This window comes from Lontra canadensis, unplaced genomic scaffold (assembly GCF_010015895.1).
Source record: "Lontra canadensis isolate GAN:19392208 unplaced genomic scaffold, GSC_riverotter_1.0 scaffold50, whole genome shotgun sequence".
Taxonomy (NCBI): Eukaryota; Metazoa; Chordata; class Mammalia; order Carnivora; family Mustelidae; genus Lontra; species Lontra canadensis.
The window spans coordinates 3,258,365-3,285,125 of record NW_022631044.1 but is presented as its reverse complement, the minus strand read 5'-3'; the positions used below and the strand labels follow the sequence as shown (position 1 = coordinate 3,285,125).

The window sequence follows — 26,761 nt, the reverse complement described above, 5'->3', positions numbered from 1 at the left end:
ATCAGCTGAATCACTGACCTTCTCAAGATATTTTACCTTAGGAAATTGCCTTCTTCTGAGAGTAATCCTTACAGGGACCTCTGATTTCCTTCCTCTTGATAAACCCAGGAGTAAATGTACTTTCTTTCCAATCTTCATAAGATAACAAATAACTTCAGAACTAGAAAAAATAATGAGTATAAGGTTACAAATTATTTGTAGTCTAAGACTTCACAGGTGCAAAATGTATCTACAAAGTTCTGATTCCAAGTCTGACCTTTCTCAGTCCGGAGACCTGTTTGCTTCCATTCTCCCTTTTTTCCCCCCTCTCCTCTTTCCCTCCTGTTTGTCCTCTTCTTAGCTCCAGTATCTTCTTCAACCCAAGCATTTTCTCTTTCCTCACACTGCTTTCCCTCCAGCTCTCTGAGTCCGTGTGTCTTTGGTCTCATTCTCTATTGACTGAAACACAGATATTCTCTCTTCTAAGTATTAAAGTCATGTCTGACTTCTCAAGGTCTTCCCAAGTCATTGAACACAAGCTCCGGAGCTTTTGTGTATCTTAGAGCACATACTTGGGGGAGAAGTTCCTCAGAAAGCGATATGGCAACCTTGCTAAGTACTTCACAGTTCTGAATCCCATTTTAGACAGAAAGAAAACTGCCCGGAGTTCAAGGACAGAGCTGGAATTATAGTCCAAAGCTTTTGGGTGGTCTGTTAAGGAATTAACAAACTCACTCGGTGGCTAATGGTATCACAAATCATGCCACAGTTCAGGTGAACTTGTAAAGGAAGCATTAACCACTGCTTTAACCATGTACTTTTTTATGACATGCTTTTCCTTTTTTAACTAAGATAGGCCTACTCTGTAAATCTTGAAAATGTAGAAAAAGTAGACGTGTGGATTGCTCTGTTGGTTAAGCGTCTGCCTTTGGCTCAGGTTATGATCCCAGGGTCCTGGAATTGAGTCCTGTATCAGGCTCCCTGCTGAGCAAGGAGACTGCTTTTCTCTCTGCCTGCCATTCCCCCTATTTGTGTTCTCTCTCTCTCTGATAAATAAATAAATACAAATCTTAAAAAAAAAAAAAAAAAAAGGGAGGGGCACCTGGGTGGCTCAGTGGGTTAAAGCCTCTGCCTTCAGTTCGGGTCATGATCTCAGGGTCCTGGGATTGAGCCCCACATCAGGCTCTCGGGGCTGAGCAGGGAGCCTGCTTCCCTTCCTCTCTCTGCCTGCCTCTCTGCCTACCTGTGGTCTCTGTCAAATAAATAAATAAAATCTTTAAAATAAATAAATAAATAAATAAAAATAATAAAAAGAAAAGGAAAAAATATAGAAAAGTGTAGAAAATTTAAAACCCAGCTGTAATCTTACCTCTTAAATATTATCATTCTTATTATTCAGCATATATTTCCAGGCTTTTTTAATGCATGGCTGATATTATACAAAATTTTACTTTCTACTTAAAAATATATCAAAAGCAGGTTTCCACATCTTTAAATTTTTAATATTAAGTGACTGCAAAATATTCCTTTGAATTATAAAGAAGTGGGCAGTTTCCCTTTTATTAGATTGTAACTTGTTTTCAATTTCATCAGAATTGTAAATAACATTGATAGGAGAACCTTATTCATGACTCTGAATTTCAGGTTATTTCAATAGGCAAAATATGTATCTGATAAAGGACTTATATCCAGAAAATGTAAAGAACTCATACAAAATCAATAATAGGAAAACAAACAACCCAATGTTTAAATGGGCAACAAATGTGGACAGTTCACCAAAGAAGTTATGCGTAAGGCAAATAAGCACATTCTGAAAGTACGTCCAACAACATTATTCATCTGGGAAATATAAATTAAAAGGACAATGAAGTAACACTACACATCCACAAAAATGGCTAAAATTTTAAAAACAGTACAAAGCATTGACAATGATATGGAGCAACTGGAAGTTTCATACATTTCTGGTGGGAATGAAAATGATGCACCCTCTTTGGAAAACCATTTATTCATGTTTTACAAGGTTAAACTACACTTATCATCCAACCCAACAATTCTTTTCCTAGAAATGGAACTTCCCAAGGGGAGTGAAATAAATGTCCACACAAAGACCCATATGTGAATATTCACTTAATTCATAATAAGTTCAAAGTGAAAACAGTGCAAATATCCATCAACAGGTGAATGCATAAACAAACAATTGTGATGTTTCTGTACAGTGCAATATCTCTCAGCAACAAAAATGAATGACCAATACATGCAACAATATAGACAAGCCTCAAAAGCAATAGGCTAAGAAGCCAGACACAAAAAACTACCTACCATTTAATTCCATTTACATGACATTCTAGGAAAGGTAAAACTCTGGTGATAGAAAGAAAACTTTCTGGAGCGATGAAACTATTTTGTATCTTGATAATAGTGGTGGTTACATGACTGCATACATTTGTTTAAAATGCAGTAAACCATACACTTATAATGGGTGAGGTTTTGTCGTATGTAAATTATATCTCGATAAAGCAGATTTTAAAAATATGGAATGATTCTGAGTTGCTTTTTTTTTTTTTTTTAATTGGGCAGCTGACCTAAAGTGGAACCTGAGAACAGTTGGGGCAATTCAGAGAGAAGTAGAACTTAAGAGCAGTGGATGGTGTCAGGATAATGACTTCTGGTTTTGGAAGTGTTAATGAGGTTGAGTTAATAAGGGCACAGAAAGGAAAAAGACCTATAGAAGTGAGAAGGAAAAAAATCTGAATTCAGTAAAAAAGAAAAAAAGAGAACATGAAATTGAGAAAAGGAAAGACTTGATTTTTGTATGTGGGCTTTTTTGTGTTGCCTATTTTTATCTCAATTTATTTTCATTTCTTTATTCTTTATTCTGTTGGTCTTTCCTTTTCCTGAGGTGTGTGGGGGGGGCCGGGGGGGATTGCTACACACCAGGTGTTACCATTCTGTGCTTCCAAAGTCTGTCTCCCTCTAAACAGACCACACACATGCATTCCTATATACGCATACACACATGTGTACACATGCACATATACACACACCCCAACAATACAACCAAATGAGAACAGTCTATGGAGAAGAGCAATACAAAAAATGTACCGGGTTATTTAAACCAGCTTACCAGCTTTTTAAATTCTGAGTAAAAAAATAGCTTTAAAGGTCCATTGGGACCCGGGCCAAAGACTTTTCCTTTGGATTTGTGGTAAATAATTGAAAGTTAATAGTGGCTTTTTTCTTTTAGGCTGGGGGAGGCAACAACACCGTCATGATCCTAATTGAATCCAACTGGGAAACTAGAAAAATGTAACAAATTTGCAATGGTTAAAACGTTCTGGACCTTTTCATCTGTATCCATAAAAGGCAATGAAGCTGTATTTTTATTTCCATCCTATGAATGCAGAAGTTGAAATTCAGAAAAGCCAAGGGATCTACCAACTCCCTCACAAAGAAAACCAAAAGACAGATGTTGTGGAGCAGAATCTCCAGTCTGGCATTTTCTAAAGGTCTTTTTTTTTTTTTTTTTTTTTTTTTGAGAGAGAGAGAGAGAGGTTGGGGAGGGGCAGAAGGGGTGGAGAGAGAGAATCTGAAGCAGGTTCCATGCCTAGCACAGAGCATGACGCAGAGTTCCATCTCATGACCCTGAGATCATGACCTGGATTGAAATCAAAAGTCAGATGCTTAACTGACTGAACTACCCAGGCACCCCAGGCATTTTGTTTTTAGATGTGTCTGGAAGAGGCAGACAGGAGAGCTGCTTGGGCTGTTGAGGCCTGAGTTCTGCACGAATTTTCAGGTTATCACATAGATCTATCCATATTTCTGTAGACCACTACCACCATGCAATACAGTAGCTCAGAGAAAGTGAGGGCAGGACTCAGAGGCCCATCAGGATTCTCTGAGAGAAGTAAAGAACCGAGTGGCCTGGCTTCTGTCCCGAAAACAGATCAGGATACTTCTCATTCCAACTTTACTCCACTTCATACAACACCGCACAGTTAGTGTGCAGGCTGGGCTGGGAACCCAAATTCTGTCTGACTTTAAAGCCTTGTTCTTAGTCACCATACTCTGTGGCCACCTATTCTTTTCTAATATTTCCAGTATATATGAGGTAAAAAGGAAAAAAAAAAAAAAGGAAAGGAAGGAGAGTAGGACACCCCCTATTTCCATTTCATTTGTTTCCATGAAGAACTTCCCAGTCTGCTTTTTAGGAGGGAAGCCCTGCTTGTACTCTCTCCTGCCCCTAGGCTCATTCTCCCCAAGGAAGCAGCCATTTACCTGAAGTATATGTAAGCAAAGACAGACAATTGAATGTTATGAAAAGGTCACTCTTACAGGCAGTGGTATGCGGGTAAATGTTTAGCAACCAGCTTTAGGACAGGAGTGGAGGGAGCCCCGACTTGTAGGACTTGTAGCTTATCCTCCATTGTTTCCACTCCTTCCCTGTAGGCATCACCGGTATCCCCTCTCCTCCTGAGGCAACTAGCTCTTTAAGGAGTTTAGGACTTAGAGGAGTTTAGCCTTTTCTCTCTCTCTCTCTCACACACACACACACACACACACCAAACAAATTAAAAGAAAGAGCTTCAGTGGCTTTTGCTTTCTACCCTACAACCCAAACTTCATCTGACAAAGGAATACAAGGGCCTGGCTGCTTGCCTTGACTAAAAGAAAGGAATATTTGGGGGCGCCTGGGTGGCTCAGTGGGTTAGAGCCTCTGCCTTCAGCTCAGGTCATGATCCCAGGGTCCTGGGATCGAGCCCCGCATCGGGCTCTCTGCTCAGCGGGGAGACTTGCTTCCCCTTCTCTTTCTCTCTGCCTGCCTCTGCCTACTTGTGATCTCTGTCTGTCAAATAAATAAATAAAATCTTTAAAAAAAAAAGAAAGGAATATTTTAATATCGAATGAACAAGACCCCGCTTCAGAGAACTTTCATTTTCCACTGCTCTGTCTTCCACTAAAGAATGGAGTATAGGTGGTCTTCAATCCTCATCTTTGTCCCAAATGAGGTCCCAGTGACAGCAGTGCCTGGTGGGTGACATCTCTCCAAGTTTTTTTTTTAAACATCTGGGCCTAGATTCTGAGCATGTTTCCGACCTGGGCTGAGGTCAGGCTGGATACGTGAGAACATTGTGATTGGCAGCCCCCCTCAAATCCCATAGACTGGGAACATTCTGCTTCCAGGGGGAAGGGAGGATGCTGTGAGAACCAAAGGCACTCGCCACAGGACTTCAGATATAAATGAGTTGGTAGACTATACTTGACCATCTCTTGACCAACAAAGCAGGAGGAAGCCTAAGAAGACTGGATGCTGGGGCTGAAGTAGAGGCATGTGACTGAGACCTCTCCCAACACTTGAGCCTTCTCCAGAGCCAGCCTGCTGTCCATACTGTGTCCACTGCTGGGCCCACTGCCACCCCTGTAGGCACAGGCTTTGTTGGATATTAATATTTTATCTCCTGGGACTCAAGCAGGGTTGAAATGCTGGCTGGGCTCCCACTGAACTTCTGCGCTGTCCACTTAGTTCATATGCATGGGAGAGGGTTTACACGGGGCCAGATCCCAGAACTGGGACATAATTTGTGATGAGATGCCCTGGGAGGGCAACCATGGTTCAGCCTGGACCCAACCAACAGCCCAGCATTCATTCACGTACAGAGGTGCCTGAGTCAGTTGGTAGGATGTTGGGCCTGCTCCAGGTCTAGGCTCGGAGCTAGAGCCCTTGGATTTCCCAGGGCTTGTTCGCAGCGCCCCCTGGTGGCCCTTTTTGGTTAACCTTGCGTCTTTGGATCCCTCCTAATCTGTTCCTGAAATCTAATTCAGGGCCCCCTGGGATAACACAGTAAAATCAAGTAATAGATATGAAGGTGCTTTGGAGAGTCAAAAAAAAAACAAAAAAAGACCATGTAAATGCAATGAACCCCCCCCGTGTCAAATAAATAAATGAAATCTTTTAAAAATATGCAGTGAACTATTATTATAAAGCCAAGATTGAGAAAAACAGAACTAAATGACTTCCTTTCTTAAAAGATTTTATTTATTTATTTATTTATTTATTTATTTATTTATTTGTCAGAGAGAGAGAGAGAACACAAACGGAGAGTGGCAGGCAGAGGGAGAAGCAGGCTCCCCACCAAGCAAGGAACCCTATATGGGATTCGATCCCAGCACCCCGGAATCATGACCCAAGCTGAAGACAGCCGCTTAACCGACTGAGTCACCCAGGCATCCCCCTAAATGACTCAGGCAGCCATCTATGAGCCAAAGAGAAAATCTTCAGATGAAACCCACCCTGTCGACGTCTTGATCTCAGACTGTTAGCCTCCGGAACAATAAAGCATAAATTTCTGTTGTTCAAGCCATGTAGTCTGTGGTGCTTGTTAGAGCAACCCTAGCAAGTGGATACACCAGTATCTGAGCCCAGCTATTGTAACTGAGTTTTACTGTGCCTAAAACAAGGCCATGCCTAAAGTAATTCATGGTCTAGAAGGAGGAGCTAGGCAAAGACAGACAATTGAATGTTATGAGTATTATTAATATTGGTACCATCTGTGGCCCAGATACTTGACCTGTGTTGTCTTTAATTCTCACAGCTATCCTAAAATATTGTATAGATGAGAAAATAAAGGCACAACAAGAATTAAAACTTTCTCAAGGTCACATAGTCATTATAAAGCCAATCATTGAACCTATGTCTGACTCAGAAATCTGTTTTGTCCCCTATCTGTCCCTCTGCCTCTGCACAGAGGACAACAGGAACATGAAAGGAGTGGGAGGGAGGGATGAGAAGGTGGTTGTAGTAGACATCAGTGGTCTACTCTCTTTTCCTGATAACAGTACTCTCTTTTATTGAAGAAGTGTTGGCCAACAAAAGGAGTACACATCCCCCCCACACACCCAGGTTAAGAACAGTCCAAGTGCTGGCCATTTATAACTTTTTCCCTCCATCCACAGGTCAATGGCTGGGTACTTGTCTACAGCCAAGGTAATCTTAGATTCTCCCATAATTGTTTTAAGCTGAACCAGGGGAAGAAGACTTCATTCTCCCCTGGGGCAAACAAAGTATATGTAAGTCTGGAACTCCCCTGACCACATTTTTCCCTTCACAAGAATGAAATCAACTCATAATAAGAAGCCAAAATTCCTGTGTGTGTGTGTGTGTGTGTGTGTAGACAGAGACAGAAAGAGATATAACAGAATCATTTAAGTGTCTGGATCCAGCCATTCCTGAGGCTGCCTCCATCCAGTCCTTCCTTATATGAGTTAATGCATCCCCTTTTAACTGAAGCTAGTTTGTGTTGGGTTTCTGTTCCTCAAAATCAAGAGTCCTGAGAAATATAATACCGGTCAAAAATTTTTTTCATAGATGAAGTGACACAGGAAAGAAGGGGATGTGCCAGAAAGACAAGAGCAGAAGAGTAAGAGAGGCTGAGGAGTGTAATAGCAGCTATGCTCGGAATTACAAGCAGCTCAGTAGGCTAGAGCTAAGACATGTGGGACTGCTAGAGAAGTGGGCAAGAGCCACATTAGCAAAGGCCTGAGTGCCCTGCTAAGATAATTTGGCCTTTACATGAAGTCAGTGAGGAGCTGCCCAAGAGTTTGAAGCAGTGATGTGACGTGATCAAACTTGGGTTTCAGCGAGTAACTCAAGAGATGAATCTAGAAGAACACAGCAGGAGGCAGTTTCAACAGCAGTAGTGCAATTGCTGTTGAATCCAGGTGAGAGATCCTGGTGGAAAATGGTTTCCAAGTTCTTGGCTTAGCATTGGCTGGAGGGGAGGACAGGGACAAGAATAATATTTGGTCATTTCAAGGTTGAAGTGTCTGTGAGACATTTAAGTGGAATTGTTCTAGTCGGTAAATTAAAAGGGGTGCCTGAGTGGAGTTTTTTTTTTTTAGGATTTTATTTATTTATTTATTTATTTATTTATTTGACAGAGGGAGGGAAGGAGGAAAGGAGGAAAGGAATATGAGCAGGGGGAGGGGCAGAGGGACAAGGAAACTCCTCCCTGAGCGGGGAGCCAGCTGCAGGCTCTATCCCACGGCCAAACCACCCAGGCTCCCCTGAGTGGAAATTTAAGAAAAAATTTTTGAGTCATTAATTCAACCATTTACTGCCTGCCTACTACTGGCCAGGCACTGTGCCGAGAATAATACAGTCAAATCTCTGCTCCCCCAGGATTACACTCTGGCAAAGACAAAACAGATAATAAACAAGTAAACAAAGAAACAAGGTGACATTAAGAGTCTCTTAAGGTTTGTCTCCCTCCCGATCCCATCTTGTTTCATTTATTCTTTTCCTACCCACCAAACCCCCCACGTTGCATCTCCACTTCCTCATATCAGGGAGATCATATGATAGTTGTCTTTCTCCGATTGACTTATTTTGCTAAGCATAATACCCTCTAGTTCCATCCACGTCGTTGCAAACGGCAAGATTTAATTTCTTTTGATGGCTGCGTAGTATTCCATTGTATATATATAACACCTCTTCTTTGTCCATTCATCTGTTGATGGACATCTAGGTTCTTTCCATAGTTTGGCTATTGTGGACATTGCTGCTATAAACATTCGGGTGCACGTGCCCCTTCGGATCACTACATTTGTATCTTTAAGGTAAATACCCAGTAGTGCGATTGCTGGGTCGTAAGGGTGCTGGGGGGTGGGGGGGTGGGAGAGGATGGTGGGGTTATAGATAGTGGGAAGGGTATGTGCTATGGTGAGTGCTGTGAAGTGTGTAAACCTGGCGATTCACAGACCTGTACCCCTGGGGCTAATAATACATTATATGTTTATAAAAAAATTTTTTTTATTAAAAAATAAAAAAGAAACAAGGTAAGTGCTTGATAGACAATAAAGCAGCTCCATAAGGTAGAAGCCTCAGAGTAGGGGGCCACTATAATTTGGCTGGCTGGCTGGTATACCCTGCTTTTGCTCTCTTTCTCTTTCTCTCTCTCACAGATAAATCAATCAGTAAATCAATTTTTTTTTTACAAAGTTCCATCCGTCTTGTGAAGTTGCCTTCTTTGCCAGTCCATGCCCTTGAAGCTAACCATGACAACTCCAAAGCTGGTGCTTGGGAGACGCCCACCAGCGCTCCTTTGTTCTTACCCAAGCACCTTTCATCCCACATTCACAAAGCCCATCCTGGCATCCACTCTGGCAGGCCCGGTTCACTGACACAGGCAGTGGCTTTTGATCATTTTCCCTGCATTATAACTGAGGGCAACAAAGGCCTCAGTTTACAGAACATCAGCCAAAATCATTTTCTGAGTCAAGAGATCTTACTTTGAGTTGAAGCAAAACATACCTGATGCCTGGTCCTTCTATTTTCCTGGAATTGCCAGGCCCTGCACCTTCTGTTACATCTGTTTTCTCTTTTATTCCATGCATCTGACTAAAACTTAGTTTTTCTTCAAGGACCTTGAAGCCATGTAGCTTTCCACATATACCAGGCCTGTTACCCAAGCCAATCGGCTTTTCTCCCTAGAACACTCTTTAAATGGAAGTGCAACATAAAATTCTGACTATACAGTACAACTTATTTCCTTTTTTAGGGCCCTTGGTTTGATGGCATAATTTACATTACACTTTAAGGTGCTATTTTTTTAGATGTACAGTTGTGATTTTTAATAACTGTATATACCAGTGTATCTACTACCTCAGAAAATATTTTCAATCCTAGTAAAAAGACAACCTAATTTTTAAACAGGCAAAGGACTTGAACAAACATTTCCTCACAAGAGATTAGACAAATGACCAATAAACTCAACATTGTTACTTTTTAGGAAAATTCAAATCAAAACCATTTGAGATACCACTCCACATACACACATACCACTAGAATAAAAGAAGTGGAAAATGACAAATGTTGGCTAGGATGTGGAGAAAATGGAACTTTTGCACCCTGCTGTTAGGACTATGAAATGTTGCAGCTGCTGTGGAAAACAATTTGGCAGTTCCTCAAAAAGTTAAACAGAGAGTTACAACGTGGCCTAGCAATTCCACTCCTAGGTCTATACCCAAAAGAACTGAAAACATCTGTCCATACAAATACTTGCACGTAAATCTTCACAGGAGCTTTCACATCAGCCACAAAGTGGAAACAATCCCAATGTTCATAATCTGAGGAATGGATAAATAAAATGTGACATATCTATATAATGGAGTATTTATTACTCAGCCGTAAAAAGGAATGAAGTATAAGAAAATTTAAAAAAAAAAAAAAAAGGAACGAAGTAGTTATCCATACTACGAAATGGGTGATCCTTGAAAACAATATGCTAAACCAAAAAAGCCAGAAACATAAGGCCACATATCATAATACCAAATTTATATGAAATGCCTAGAATAAGCAAATCCATGGGGAAGAACATAAATAAGTGGTTCAACCAGTGGGAAAAGGAAGGAATGGGGGATGACTGCTAATGGGTAAGGGGTTTCTTTTTTAGGGATGATAAAAATGTTCTGGAATTAGATAGTGGCAGTGGCTACATGACCTTGTGGCTATACTAAAAACCATTAGGGGTGCCTGGCTGGCTCATTCGGTTAAGTGTCTGCCTCTTGATTTTGGCTTAGATCATGATCTCAGGGTCATGAGACCAAGCCCTGAGTGAAGCCCGGCTAAGATTTTCTCTCTCCCTTACCCTCTGCCCCTCCCCCCACCTCCCTAAAAAGAAAAAGAAAACCCCAAAACCCCATTTAATTGTATACTTTACAAAGGAGATTTTTATGGCATGTGAATTATATATCAATTTAAAAAGGTTAAATTTGGGGGGCACCTTGGTGACTCAGTCAGTTGAGCATCTGACTCGCATTTCAGCTCAAGTTGTTATCCTAGGGTTGTGGAATCAAGCCCTGAGTCATGCTCCACACTCAGCACGGAGTCTGCTTAAGATTCTCTCTTTCTTCTTCCGCCCCTCTCCCCACTCTTGCTCTCTCTTTCTCTGTCTCTCTAAATAAATAAAATCTCTAAAAATAAATAAATAAAAAGTTAAGATTTTTGCACTTCAAAAGACATCATTAAAAATGCAAATACAAGGTAGATTTGGAGCAAATATTTGCAAATCGTATATCTGATAAAGGACTAGTATCCAGAACACACAAATAACTCCTACAACATAATAAGACAAATAATCCAATAAAAAGTCAAAAGACTTGAGTAGACATTTCATCAGAGGCTATATCCAAATGGCTAACAAGCATACACAGAAATCTTCAACATCATTAATCACTAAGGAAATGAAAGTTAACAAGACAGAGAACCACAGACTCACTAGAATGCCTATGAGCAAAAAGACTGAAAATAAGTACTGGTGAGAGTTTAGAGCAATTGGAACCCTCAGACATTCCTGGAGAATATAAAATGAGAGTTACTTGGGAAAAGTTTGGCAGTTTCTTAAGTTAAATATAAATAAAACCTAGCAATTCCACTTCCATGTATGTATCCAAGAGAAATGAAAATACGTGCCCAAAGAAACACTGGTCACAGACATTCACAGCAGTATTGTTCATAATAGCCTCAAATTGGAAAACAACCCAACTGTCCATCAACGGATGAATAAACAGTGTGGTTTATCTATACAATAAGATAGATCTTAGCAATAAAAAGGAAGAAATTACTGTTCCATGCAACAAATGCATGAACTTCAAAAATATATGCTAAGGAAAGAAGACAATGTATTGCATGATTCCATTTATATGAAATTTCTACAAAAGGCAGAACCATAGAGACAGAAAGCAAATCAGTGGTTGCCTGAAGTTGATGGCAAGAGTAGGAACCAATCATAGGGACAAGAGGGAACTTTTGAGGTTGCTAGAAGTGTTCTACAAGTGGATTATGATGATGATGGCTGCCCAACAGTATAAGTTTACTTAAAAAACAATGAACTGTTAAAAGAACCACCACCACCCTAACAACAACAAAACCAAGGAAATGGACACAGGAAAGCTTTGGGATAAAGGTAATATTTTCTTTCTTGGCTTGGATGGTAGATGGTTATTTGGGTGTGTTCATTTGATGATAATCTATTCCCTTATATATGTATTTGTCAAATGTATGATATATTCTTTTTACTGTATACATGTCATTCTTTAAGAAAGTTTAAAATAAAAAATTAACCATTCAGACAGTCTAAGCAATTTATTGATGAAAGAAAAATCAGGGTGAAGTTCAATGTATTGCCAATGGCTGCTGGGCCTGATTTGTGCTCTCATAAAACGCCAAGACTACCCTTTCTACCCATAAATTAGCAGTAACACATTTTCCACCCATGGTGTCTATCTATTCTTCTCTCAAGGATTATCTCACTACATTTTTTGGTTTATCTCCATACCTGTTCTGAATCCTGTAAGATCAGAGGTGAGGCAGAGGCTTCTTACACAGATTTGTTTTTGTTTTTTAGATATAACTTGTAGACTGTAGAAGGGGCACCTCTTATGTGCACAGTAAGGTGCATTTTTACACATGTATACACTTGGGTAACCATTACCTTGATAGAGAATATTTCCAACACTCCAGAAGCTTCTTTGTGCCCCTCAGCAGATCCCAGCAAGTGTAAGCACTGGATAGCCAGACCCACCAAGCACAACATCCTGACTCTATCATCACAGATTACTTTTGCCTGTTTCTGAACTTCATATATGGGCCTAGATATATGTGTGTCTGATGTCTTTCATTCAACATTATGTCTGTGAGACTCATCTGTGCTGCTGTACTGTACCAGTCATTCCCTCTTCCTCCTTATTGTGAGATTCTTTCACAATTTACTTTTTAAAAAAAGGTTGTATTTATTTATTCATTGGAGAGTGAGAGAGAGTGGGGAAGGCACAGAGGGAGAGGGACAAGCACACTCTGTGCTGAGCACAGAGCCCAACATGGACTCAATCCACCACTCTGAAATCAAGACCTGAGCCAAAATCAAGAGTCAGACGCTTAACCAACTGAGCCACCTAGGCCCCCTCACAATTTACTTCTGAGGGATATTACTCTTCTCTAGTTTTTGGCTTCACAAATAAAAGTGTGCGTATATTTTGGTGGATATAAGCACTAACTTCTGTTGTCAGCTATTTGTATTTTACACTGTTTTATTTATTTTATTTTATTCACTAGGTTTTAATAAAGTAAGGTGTGACATCCAGACCCGAGTAGGTCCAGGCATTTGTACTTACAGTTCCTGATCTCTACCATGCAAGGGTAACACCGAAAGGCAATGAATGCTGGTAATTTTGAAAACAGAAAATAATATCCATTTCATGTCTATAGGAGATCTAAACAAGAAGGAGCCTGTGAAGATGCTAAAGTCTGTCAAGTCTTTTCCCAGCTAGTATCTACTGGTTTCACTAGGGAGTGAGCCCGGCCTTCTGCTCAACCTTCATAATTACTAATGGTCTTAGAGAACTAAGGAATTCTCAAAGAACTATACACTATTCATTGATTATATAAAGGATCTATTGCAATTAATAGTTTGTTTTTTTTTTTCTGCAGAGTGATAAGAGGAGAAAAGAGGAGGGACCAAGAAAATAGGTTTTATCATGACTCTGAGGTATTGGTCAGTCCTAGAGAAAATTGTAAAGTAGGTTAGGTGCCTTTAAAGAACCCCCCCAACCAGGCTTTTCTCTTCTTTGGAATATCTTCTTCCCTATGAGCCCCTCCTTCCAAAGCCGAGGTCCTGATATAGCCCTGGACTTGGTACCTCATTCAACCTCCTCATCTTAGGTGATACATAAACTCTGAATCTGCCTACAAACCTACAGCACACGCCCTTGGGGCTTGGCTTTCTACCAGGTGACAGGCAATCTGAGAAACTTACATCATCTATGTGATCCCTTCTGTCTAGGATGTTTTAGTAGGAGTCATCCAGGAAGAAAACTGCAATTAAAAGGAGCTGTGTTAATGGTAGAAAATCTGGCTGGGGATAAGCTCTCATGGGAACCACAGGGCTACGTCTCTAGCTAGCTAGGTCAGGCATGGCTCAGCAGGTTCTGCATTTCATTGAAGATGTTTGATTTGGAAAGTCCCTTGGTTATTTGGCTTCTGGAGTCCTTTCTCACCATAGGGCTCCTCTGTGGGAGGACAGAGCTCATCAGTCACATTCCCCAAATGTCAGGCTTCTGCTGTGTGACCCCAGAAGAACCTTGCTTCTCATCTATGTAACAGAAACAAGGACTCTACATTTGCTGAATACAAGTGTGAACTGTGGGCCACAGGTCCTCCCTGATGGTTAGAGTTCCCAAGAAAGGCGATTGTTGGGAGGCAAATTGCAGTATAAACGTCACCCCCATCCTCTGACTGTTGCCATTGCACACTTCCTTCTTCTCTTTCCTACAGTCTCTTAAGAGACTCTTGGGGGATGGAATTCACCAGCCAGAAACTAAACTATATTTAACTTTCTCAATTAGATACTATTTCAGCTATGTTAAACCAGTACTTGAGATGCTAAGCCAGAACGTGAGAGCCCTGGAAAGGGGTCCTAGAATCATTCAGGCTCGCATTTGTAGAATTATTACTTTCACTTTCGAGAACCTGCCAAACCTTCATTTAACTATAAAGCTTTAGATCTGCTGCCCTCTTTGCCTGAAATTCCCTCTTTTTTAGCAGGCCTATCCAACACACACACACACACAGAGAGAGAGAGAGAGAGAGAGAGAGAGAGAGAACAAGAGGGCTGAGTGGCTTCTGCTTGTCTCTCAGGACTCAAATTAGACATTATCCCTTTAGTAAAGTTTTCTGATATCCCAAGTCTGAGCTAGCTTCCCTTTCCCCCACACATGTATACAGTTTTCTAATCATTGATGGATTTTCCAGTCTTAACCAATTGGCAATAAATGACCAATAGATATTAGTATCACTGAATGAATAAATGAGTTATTATGGCTACTGTTGTACTTGGATTCTCGTTCAGACTAAGAATGAGCCTCCTCCCCAAATAACCAACCAGCCCAGAGAATACTTTTTGAAAAGGTAATTCAATTATATTCACTTCATTTCAGAATTTGCTTCATATACTCAAGGCTTGGCCTTAGAGGATTGGAGAGATGGAAAATAGCAACACCAATTACAATCTCAGCCTTCAAGAAGCTTTCCATCTTTTTGAGGATGGCATTAGTGTTGGCCTCCTCCCTACACCACTTCTGATCCTCTCCCCCTCCCTCACCCCAACAGTGCCCGGTGACCATTCTCACATAGACTTCTCCCATTGCACATGTTCAAAGGCTCATGGGTGAAAGAGTACATCATGGAACTTCAGAGGTTCAGCCTGACTGAAATAAAGTGCATTCCTGGCGGGGAGGAGCATAGGTGATGGGAAGAGATGAGGCCAGGAGGCTCAGCAGGGGTCAGGTCCTGAAGGACCTCCCGATCATGCAAAGTCATTTATCCTGATGTCAAGGAGCAGCCGTGGGAGGGTTTTGAGCAGAGAAGTAACTTGCTGAGATTTGTGCTTTAAAAAGACTCTTCTTGCTGCAGTGTGAAAAATTAACCAGAGGACGGTGAAGCTGGAGGCAGGAAGTCCACTTGGCAATCAATGACATGTTGTCAATCCTGCTGTACTGTACACGAGAATCCCCTAGGGAGCCTGAAAGATAAATATCAAGAAATGGGACTGAGATACCATTTTTTTTCCTTTCAGCTTCCCAGTCATTCTCTTGTGCAGCCAGTGCCCAAAACCACGGCAGTAGAGCTACCAGAAGATGTCCAGCAGGGCTGGAGAATAGAGGGCCATGGACCAAGGCAGGAGAAACATGCAGGAAGAGAGAGCTAAGGGCCCTGTGCCCTGTGGGCTGTGGCCAGCCTGGCCCATTTTCTCAGATTCACACTCAGTTTGGCCCAACTGGTTTTTGAATTTAAATCACTTGTGCAGAGGATTTTAAGGCACTGAAACTATTCTGCATGATGCAACAATAGTGGATATATGTCATTACCCATTTTTCCAAAGCCTTAGAATGTACAACCCCCAGAAGGACCCGAATGTAAACTATGGACTCTGGGTGATATTTCTGTGTCCGTGCAGGTTCATCAGCTGGGACAAATTCACCACTCTGGTTCAGGAATGGTGATAGTAGGGAGGCTGTGCATGAGTGAGGACAGGAAGGAAATGAGAAATCTCTATGCTTTCCTCTCAATTTTGCTGTGAACCTAAAACTGCTCTAAAAAGTTGTCTGTTGGGCACCACGTCTGTTAAGTGTCAGACTCAATTTCGTCTCAGGTCATGCTCTCAGGTTTGGGCAATGGAGCCCTACCTCAGGCTCCATGCTCAGCAGGGAGTCTACTTGAGATTCTGTCTCTCCCTCTGCGTCTCCCCCCTGCTTGCAGGTGCACTCTCTCTAGGATAAATAAATCAATCTTTTAAGAAAGTGAAATCTATTTTTAAAATATGTAAAATTCACTCAAAATATCCAAATTTCTGCTTCTCTAAAAAGTTTGAAGATGGGGCACCTGGGTGGCTCAGTGGGTTAAAGCCTCTGCCTTTGGCTCAGGTCATGATCTCAGGGCCCTGGAATCGAGCCCCGCATCAGGCTCTCTGCTCGCAGGAGCCTGCTTACCCCTCTCTCTCTCCCTGCCTGCCTCTCTGTCCACTTCTGGTATCTATCTGTCAAATAAATAAATAAAATCTTAAAAAAAAAGTTTGAAGATCTGGACACACTGGGTCTGCATGCCCCCAGGGCAACAAACCAAGGCGTGGCTGCCCACTTTAGATGGCATGCAACCACGCCCCCGCAGTGCCCGCCACTCTGTCTTTCCGCAACTTTCCACAACTGCAGCTCAGAGTCAATGCTGTGTCATTTCACTCCCCACAAGTTCACTCATTTAACTGTCTAGGGCCTATCAGGACTGGAGCTGAGAAGTTAAGAGCCAGACTCTCTGGGGTGGGTAAACTTGGTAAGGATTTTTTTTTTTTTTTTAAACCTTGGAGCAGTATGAAGCCCTTGAAAGGTTTTAGACAGAGCAATAACACGATCACATCTACAAGGTTCAATGGTCAGTCTGGATCGTTCAAATTCCAAGTACAGGAACTATTTTACTAGTGAATGAAGACAAATTAAGATACCTCAACTTCCCGTGCTCTTTTACAGAAAACCTTTATTACATTCCTGTAATCAATTTTCAGTAAGAGTGGATCATTTTCACCAGTGATTTGTCCAAAATAATAAGATAGGATGAAAACAGAGTTGAGCTAGAAGGCAAAAGATCTGGATTTGAATGCTTAGTGACTTTGACACTGATCTGCTCACCTTTGCTGTCCTCCTCTGGAAAATGGAAATAATACAATCAGATCTATAGTCTATTAGAACTACCAGTGATGTAAAGAGGTAATCATATGTATATACCCAAAAGAGTTAAAAACAAAGATTCAAATATGTGCTTCTATGACAATGTTCAGAGCAGCATTCTGCACAATAAGCAAAAGGTAGAAACAACTCAAGTATTCATCAATAGATGAATGGATGATCAAAATGTTGTCGGTACATACAAAGGAATCTTATTCGGTTGTGAAAAAGAATGAAGTTCTGATACATAGGTAAACCTTGAAAACATGCTAAGTAAGACACAAAAGAACAAACAGTGTATGATTTTTACTCGTATGAAGCATCTAGAATAGGCATAGAGATAGAAAGGAGGTGAGAAGTTACCAGGGAATGGAGGTGAGTGTGGGACTGAAGACTTATTGCTTAATGGGCACAGAGTTTCCACTTGGGGTGGTAAAAAAATTTTGGAAATAGTAATGATGGTGGTACAACTTTGCATATTTAATGTCACTGAATTGCACACTTAAAGTAGTTAAAATGGCAAGTTTGTGTTATATATATTTTAGTACAATAACAAGGAATGAATGAATAAATGAAAAAATAAGTCACAGTTCAACTGAAGACATCAGAACAACAACAGGGTAAACTTCAAGAGAGTGTAAGAAAAGAAATAATAAAAATAAAAGTAAGAATGAATGAAATAGAAAACAACCAATAAAGTCAAGAAACCAAAACCTGGTTCAGAGGGAGGGGAAGCTGATAAAATAATAAACATAAGCAAATAAAATAGAAATAATTCTACTGTGATAAATGCTAAAAAGAGATGCAGTATGAAGAAAGTCCTAATTGCAAGGTGAAGTAGGAGAAGGCTACAGAAAGATGACCACCAACTCAGGAAAGGAGAATAGAGGTGTTCCAGGGCATGGAACCCAGCTGCGGTGTGTGTGTGTGTGTGTGTGTGTGTGTGTGTGTTTATGTCTGCTGGGCAGACAGACTGTCTGGTCACCACTGTATTCCCTTCCTAGCCCAGTATCTCAAACCAGGGTGTTTAATAGAAGTTTGCTAAATAATAAATGTCTCCCTGCCATATTCTACAATGTGTCTTTGACCTGTCCATGGATTTTAAAGTGTAACTTTTCCTAAAAGTGTCACATTTAAAGTGCTACATTTCCTAAGCCCTTTATCCATCACTTTTGGATCTATGCAATTCCGTGCTATAATCTTTCATGACAAAGCAATGTGATGCTATTCTCCTCAGAGGCTCCTAATCTTTTCTGTGTTTCATCTGAAGTGAGGCCTTCAACACCTAGGCCTGAATAGAAAGCTAAAATTGACAGTGACTTTTGAAAAAAAAACTGAAATTCAAGTCCCAAGTATCTTAAGGATACATATGATGGTGGGATGTGCCTATCTCCTGCCCCAGTTTTTAGGTACTGGTGTTTGCTTTGGGCATTTGAGGTGCCAGGAGAAAGTACTGTTGCTGCATCGGGGCTGCAGTGTGTGGTTGTGCATGTTGCCCACTGCACAAGAGCTCCTGGCAGAGGTAGGGAGGAGGACTGAAATACAGCCTATTTTCCACTTACCAAGCCATACACTCTGGGGCTTTGTCCACCCATATGAAAGCAGCTTTTTTTTTTTTTTAATTTGGCATAGATGTGTCAGTGAGTATGGGCAAATTGCAGCCCTGTTGTCCTTGGCTGTCATCACTAATGAGGCCCGGTGGAGAGAAGAAGAGTCAATGCCTGAGAGTCTCCCATCTGTCCTTCCAAAAGAGCTCCCTCAATGCTCTTCAGCTTCTAAGCATCTTTTCCGAAGATCTTTTCAAGACCTTTGGTGGATGACTAACCCGTCACTGGCAGTCCACAGATGGAGAATTTTCTTCTGCGAGGAGACCTTCAGAGTTTTGTAAAAAGGCGAAGCTAAGCTCGCTCACCCCATGCTGCTTTTGGCTCTATGACTATGCCGCCTGTCCTGCCACTAGATGGCAGGCTCCCCCAGATACTGGAAGCCGACTTTCCCGAGGACTTAAACTGGGGTAGCAGGAAGCCGAATGCACAGCTGCCTGTGCAGAAAGAACTTCAGTTTAATTCTAGCTTTCTTGATATGTGATTTGGAAATATGTTCTCATCCCATCATGCAATTTCATTAAATTGAATAACAGTTTTACAGCACTCATTAAGAGCTAGTTCTTCTCTTGTTCATCTGATTGTTTTAACCGTCAGATGTTTAAATTCAGGAGACACTGTTCAAGCTACAGAGAGCTCAGCTCCCTGAGAACTAGTACTTCTGGAAAATGCTAGAAGGCCTTATTAATAACATAATCAGAGGCGGGGGGAGCCTGGGTGGCACAGTTGGTTAAGTGTTGACTTTGGCTCAGGTCATGATTTCAGGGTCCTGGGATCTGCGATCTACCCACTGTGAGCAAGTTGGGCTCTGAGCTCAGTGGGGGTCTGCTTGCCTCTCTGCCTCTTCCTCTATCGCTCCCCCGCCCATGCTTTCTCTCTCTCTCATATAAATAAATAAAATCTTTAAAAAAACATAATGGGGTACTTGTTAAATAAATTCTAACTCCAGGCAACCAATAGCCATTAATAATTTTTAACATTATTCTTTTTAGTTGGGGCATAATTTATATTACACTTGAAGGTGCAATTTTTTAGTGTAAAGTTCAGTGGGTTGTAATAAATGCACACACCAGTGTAACCACCACCCCAATTAGGACACAGAACCTTTCCATCACAGTGGAAAGTTCTCTTGTCTGCCTTCAAGTCAATGCCAATGACCTGAAGAAGGCTCAAGACCTGGAGGAGTACAAACAGTGGGTTGAGCAGAGAGTCTGTGTGACCTGGACGATAACACGCACTCCCAGAGACTAAATACAACTCATAATTACAGCCTTGTGCTTTTGTGTTTTCCTGGTAAAATCAAGCAACCATTTATTTTTAAGAAAGAAATGACATTTAAAAAAATGAAATGACATTTTAAGTATAGTCCCTTTTACCCAGCATTTTAGTAACATGATTTTCTTCCAAATATGAAAATGCACAAAGTTCTCAAAAATATGTTTAGTCATTGCTTCACGATTTGGTTCTCATGAAGTTCTTATCCTTTGCCATTGTTAGACTGTCACTGAGAAAACGATTAAGTGAGACCATCACTTTGTTTTGAAAATACTTTTTCCTGAAGAACCAATCAAAGCATTCTTCAGTCCAGGAGACGAATTCATTTGTCAGCCAGCACGAGGCTTGCCTTTATTACTCTGCTAGAGAAATGCAGTGACTTCCACTAAAAGATTTCTTTATTGTTGACTTCTTATAGAAGCATAATGCACATGCAGAAAAGTGCACAGCTCAATGAATTTGCATTAAAATAAACACACCCGTGTAATCAGCACCCAGATCAAGTAACTGACTACCAGAACCCTAGAAGGCCTTCTAGTCACTCCAGAGGTAAGCGATACCTTGACTTCTGAGATCATAGATGAGGGGCGCGCAGGTGGCTCAGTCCATTACGTGTCTGCCTTCAGTTCAGGTCACGATCCCGGGGCCCTAGGATTGAGCCCCACTTCAGGCTCCCTGCTCAGTGGAGAGTCTGCTTCTTCTTTCTCTGCCACTCGTGCTTTCTCACTTGCTCACTCATTCTTTCTCTCAAATGAATAAATAAAATTTGTATAAGTGCATAGATTAATTTTATCAGCTTTTCAACTTTCCAGTAGAATCATGTATTTATTAGGTGCTGTTTTATGCCTGGCTTCTACCACTCAGTGCTTTATTTGAGAAAGACATGCATATTGTTGAGCTGTAATTTGTTCTTTCTCTTACTGTGCAGTGTTCCCTTGTGTTTCCATTCCACTGTTTATTTCTCCGATATTCCATACTGATGGACGTGTAAATTGTTTCCAGTTATTGGCTATTACAAAGAAGCCTGCTATGAAAATTCTCTAAAAATGTCTCTCAATGCACATTACTTACATATTGCTGGGATCTACATTTGTTCAGCTTGAGCTGATGGTGCCATAGTGTTTCCCAGTATGGTTGTACTAATTATACTCCTACCGACAAGGCGTGAGAATGGTAGTGCCTCCATTTTGACAACACTTGATATAACCAGTCTTTTTCATTTTACATATTCTGGTGTGCACAGAGATATCTCCCCAGGGCTTTAATGTGCTCTTCTTGATGACTAAAGTCGAGCACTTTTTTCATGCTATCTATTGGTTACTTGGATATTTTCTTTTACAAAGTGCCCGTTCAAATCTTTTGCCAATTTTCCGTAAAATTGTTAACATAAATTTTTAAGTGTCTTTCTTTTTAGCTTTCCATTATGAAACGACTTCAGACTTTTGCAAAAATAGTACCAAAAAAACCCCATATTCCCTTCATCTAACGTTCTATTTCTATCTCTTGCTTGACTATAGTCCACTTATCAAAATCAAGAAATTAACATTACTCATCGACAGGCCTTATTAAAGTGTCATCAGTTGTCTCTCTAACATCATTTTCCAGACCAGGATTCAATCCAGAATTACACATGGCCTTTAGTTGCCATGTTGTCTTGGTCTCCGTTAATCTGGAATTGTTCTTTAGTCTCTGTCTTTAATGACCTTACCACTTTAGGAGAGTATTGACCAGTTATTTTGTAAAATGCTCTCAGTTTGCATTTGTCTAATGTTTAGGTTCAATTCAGGATTAAATTCAGGTTTATGCTTCTTTGAAGGAGCGATGTATTCTCAGCGCATGGAGCAGGAGGAACATGATGTCAATATATCTTATCAGTGGTGATGTTAACTTTGATCTCTGGGTTATGCTGGTGTCTGGCAGGTGTCCTCACTTTAAAGTTACTATTTTTCCCTTCGTAGTTAGTAAATATCTAGTAATGCAGTAAGTACATACTCTGTTTCTTTTGCTCTACAATGTTTTTAATGTATACTATTCACTTACATCTTTTTCTAAAAGCTTTATTGTTTTTCCTTTCATGTGTGGATATACAATCCATCTGCAATTGATTCTCTTTTAGGTAAGTGTCAAGATTTATTATTTTCTTATATCATATCAAATTGACCTAGCACCATATATGGAAAATCCATCCTTTGTTATAAATCAGGTTACTATATGAAGGTCTCTTTCTGCCCTCTTTTGTTATGTTGGTTCATTTGTCTATCTTTTTGTGACTACCATACTAACTTAAGAGCTATATTATCAATTCTTGATATCTTTATATTTCTGGCTTTGATCCTTTTTCAAGATAGACTTGGCTATTTTTGGCCTTTTGCATTTTAGCTTAAATTTTAAAATCCCTTTGTCCATTTCCACATATACCCCATAAACCTCTGATAGGGTGATTTGGTGTTGAATCTATAGATATAGATCATGTTGGAAGCATTACATATTTACAATATTGAATCTTCAAATTATGAACATAGTACTTCCCTCCATTTAATTAGATCTTTATTTCTCTTCATAATGTTTTATTGTTTTCAGTATAGTGGTCTTGCATAGCTTTCACTGATTTATTCCTAAATATTGGATGTTTAACAATTTTTAAACTATGGAACTACACGACAAGAGAATAGCATAGAACAGTGGTTCTCAGTGGGAGGTGACTTTGCTTCCAGGACAACTTTGGCAGTGTCTGGAGACATTTTTGTTTGTCACACTTGGGGTAGCACTGGTGACATATCTTGGGTGAAAGCCAGGGATGCTGTTAAATATCCTATAATGCCCAGGTCAGTCTCCCACAGTGAAAAATTATACAGCTGAAATGTCAGTAATGCCACTCCCAAGAAACTTCAGTATAGAGTTAAGAATTTCAAAAACAAAAGTTACTTAATATAGTCATTATTTTTTAAACATTGTTCAGCGGTTTTCATATGTCATGTACATCATGATCTACAGTGACATTTTTATCACATTAAAAGTTATTCTTTCCACCTAGGGTGTGAATAAAGCTTGGCATTTTCAGAATTTTATAAAAAAGGTGTTATAATTGTTGGGAGATAATTCTCCATGGGTTTTGGGTTTTCTGAGCAAAAGACATAGACCATCTTGTTCAAGGATCTTTGCATAAGAGACAGCATAAACCAGAGGTTCCCCATAGAGAGTTAGAGATATCTCTCCCTGGAGCTATCCCAGGGTAATAAAGCTAGAGACCTTGGCCTTCCTTCCCTGGAGATTGTTTGCTTACGTTTAGTGTAATAAAAGATAATATCTCTCTCTGGGGGGATAGGCAGGTTTGTTAGAAGTCTCCTTATAAAATTAGGGGTTTCCTAGGTTCACTGTTCCTCAGCTCTGACACAGATCCACAGTATGCCTGGTATGCACCTCCAGTTGGATGCCCCATGGGATTTGGAGGCAAGATGGAGCCCATGCTGCCTGCTATGCTGTGGGTAGTAATGCTGCCTAAATCCATTGGGGCTTGTTGTCTCTCTACTGACTGAATCTATAGATTTCATCTCTTGGCCATTGTAAATAGTGCTGCAATGCACATGGGGTGCATGTATCTTTTCAAATTAGAAAACACAGGTTTTCTACATGAAAGTCCCTCTTACAAAGCTTTCATAGATTTTTTTTTTTTAATAAGCCAAATACACTGCTGTGACTTGTGATTGGGATGCCCTATTATATAACTTCAGGAATCACTGGATTCTATGATGCCCCAATGAGTTTGTGCCTAAAGCAGCACTAGTTGCCTGGCAGAAAGACGGAGAAGAGGAGATGGGGTACTGCCATTCTTGTTGCAACAAGCCTTGTAGAACTCTTTACCTCTCAAAATCCTATGTATTTGCAACTTTGATTAAAATAAATATAACTCTGTGCATTTGCAACTTTGATTAAAAAAAAAGCTATATTTTTAAAAATGTTGTAGATGGGCTGAATAAAATGGACATAACTGAAAATGGAATGAATGAACATGTAAGATTAATCCTAAAGAGTCTCTCAAACTCAGAGGTAAAGGACTAAAGCAAAAACAAAACCAAAAAGAAACAAAAACAACCAGTAAAAGAGAAGTTAAGTGACATGGAAGATAAGGTCAAAAGTTCCTACAGCATCAAACAAAAATTCCAGACCAAAAGAATGGAGATAATGGGAGAGAGATAATCTAAAAGAAGAGCACTCTGATTCAGAAGAGTCAAGTCGTTGGAATGAACAGACCTAAGAATGCCAACCAGAACTAGAGAAACAGTTCCTACTCCTAAATGTATAAAAAGGGGGGAAAACATCTCAAATTTTTCTAGTGAGAAAAACTAGATTACCTACAAAGGAACAAGAATCAGTTTAACATCAGATTTTTCCTTGATACCAGTGGATTCTAGGAGACAACAGAGAAATATCTTGAAGGATGGTGTCAAAGTTAGCTTCCTTTAGAGCCCCCAAATATGGCATTCATACACACACACACATATTAGATGGTAGCAAATACTATTGATTGAGGAAAGGAGTGATTGGTTAAAAGTTTTATTACTGAAGGGTACCTGGGTGGCTCAGTCAGTTAAGCATCTGTCTTCAGCTCAGGTCATGATCCCAGGGTCCCAGGTTGAGCCCCATGGTGGGCTCCCTGCTCAGCAGGGAATCTGATTCTCCCTCTCCCTGTGCCCATCCCCCTCCACTCATTCTCTGTTTCTCACTTGCTCTCTTTCAAATACATAAATAAAATCTTTTTTTAAAGTTTTATTATTGAATTTTAACTTTATATAGCTGTTATCAGAAAAATAGCCAGTACTAATATAGAGCTTACAATGGACCAAGAACTTCAAAATTTACATATATTAAGTCAATTAATCCTTATTACACCTATGAGGTAGGTACTATCGTTATTCCCACTAATGGATGAGAAAACTGAGTCATAGAAACGATCAGTGACTTTCTTTTAGTCTCCAGCTAATAAATGGTAGAGCTGAGATTCAAACCCTATTTTTATTTTGGAATTTAATGAGGATTTTCATGCAAATAAATATTCCGTTAATTTTTGTAAATATTCAGTAGGCAATTGAAAAGAAGGTGCTTGGGGCGCCTGTGTGGCTCAGTGGATTAAAACCTCTCTGCCTTCGGCTCGGGTCATGATCTCAGAGTCCTGGAATCAAGCCCCACATTAGGCTCTCTGCTCTGCGGGTAGCCTGCTTCCTCCTCTCTCTCTGCCTGCCTCTCTGCCTGCTTGTGATCTCTGTCTGTCAAATAAATAAATAAAACCTTAAAAAAAAAAAAAAAAGAAAAGAAAAGAAGGTGCTTTCTCTGTAGAATATGGAGTCCAGTTTAGTTCATAACTATTAATTCTATGTCATTAAAATATTGTTTGGATTACTGATATGTTTTTTAGTTTATCTGTCAAAGTCATAGCAGACACTGTTTAAAATTTATTTCTGCCAGGCACCCGGGTGGCTCAGTCAGTTGGATGTCCAACTCTTGATTTCAGCTCAGGTCATGATCTCAGGGTCATGTGTAAGTCAAGCCCTCAGGGAGGCGGGCTCCAAGCTCAGCAGGGAATCTGCCTAGGATTCTCTACCTCTACCTCTACCCTCCCCCTCCCCGCTCACATGCACTCACGCACTCTCTCTCTCTCTCTCCCTCTTCCCCTCTATCAAATAAATACATAAAATCCTTAAAAAAATTATTTTTGCTTCATATTGCAAAAAATATTTTTTAAGTTTTTTTGCCTTTTAGATGTTATGTTTTTGTTCCTATGTTCCAGGATTTTTTTCATAGTTTTTCATAGTTCTATATACTTTTTTATGCTTACTCATCCTTGAATGTTTAAAGTTTTATGTACGCTTTCCATTTGTTCCCAAACAGTATGAGCTAATTCTTCTTGGCTCCCTGCCTGTCTATTTGGATGCTGTTATAATCCTCTTCCATATCTTAAGCTGAAGCATGGTTACCTTCTGGCAGCCTGAAAAGAATGCAGAGTGAGCCAGCTGGCAAGGAATGTCACCCCTGCAAGATTTCTTCCCAGTGTTTTACAAAGCCACTGTCCCAAGGGGCCAAAGGTTATTTGGCCTTTGTCCTTGCCTCCTTCCTGGCAAACAGCCAGACTCCATATCCATATCCAAGAGGCGCTTGCCATTCAGAGTAAAAATTCTCCCTTTTGCCTTAGTCCACTTCAAGAAGCATTGGGAAAGGAGAGTCAGAAGACTGGGCTAACCCCTCACTCTTCTCTGGAAGAGTTCTGGTTATCTATTGCTCTATAAAATAACCCCAGCAATCATTGACTATTGTCATCTCTCCTGATTCTGGTGAGCGACTGGGCTCAGCCAGGTGGTTCTCATGCAGGGTCTCTCAGCTGGCTTCCATGAGACAGAGATGAGGGAGTCCTCTCAAAGCCTTTTCCATCCACATGTCCGGCAGGCCCTGGGACTTGGGAAGTTCAAACTGCCAGGGTGGGAATAGCAGGGGCTTCTCTGCCTCTCTCTTTAGCCTCCTGGGCTCTGTCCATGTGCTCTGTGCAGCATGGTGTCCTCAGCGCAGATCTGCTTGCTTCACACAGCCACTTGAGGCTCCACAGGCATTTTTTCTGAGCAAGAGAACTAGACGGAAGCTGTGTC

At 40.5% G+C, this 26,761-nt stretch overlaps 1 long non-coding RNA gene across 1 annotated transcript in view; it reads left to right on the top strand.

Annotated features, from left to right (window-relative positions):
* Positions 1-26,527, top strand: part of LOC116877177 — a 48,301-nt gene extending 21,774 nt beyond the window's left edge. Inside the window, exons 2-3 of the long non-coding RNA XR_004384568.1 lie at positions 20,545-20,675; positions 26,013-26,527. This is a non-coding gene — a long non-coding RNA (uncharacterized LOC116877177). The remainder of the gene's footprint in view (positions 1-20,544; positions 20,676-26,012) is intronic.
* Positions 26,528-26,761: the final 234 nt, after the last annotated feature.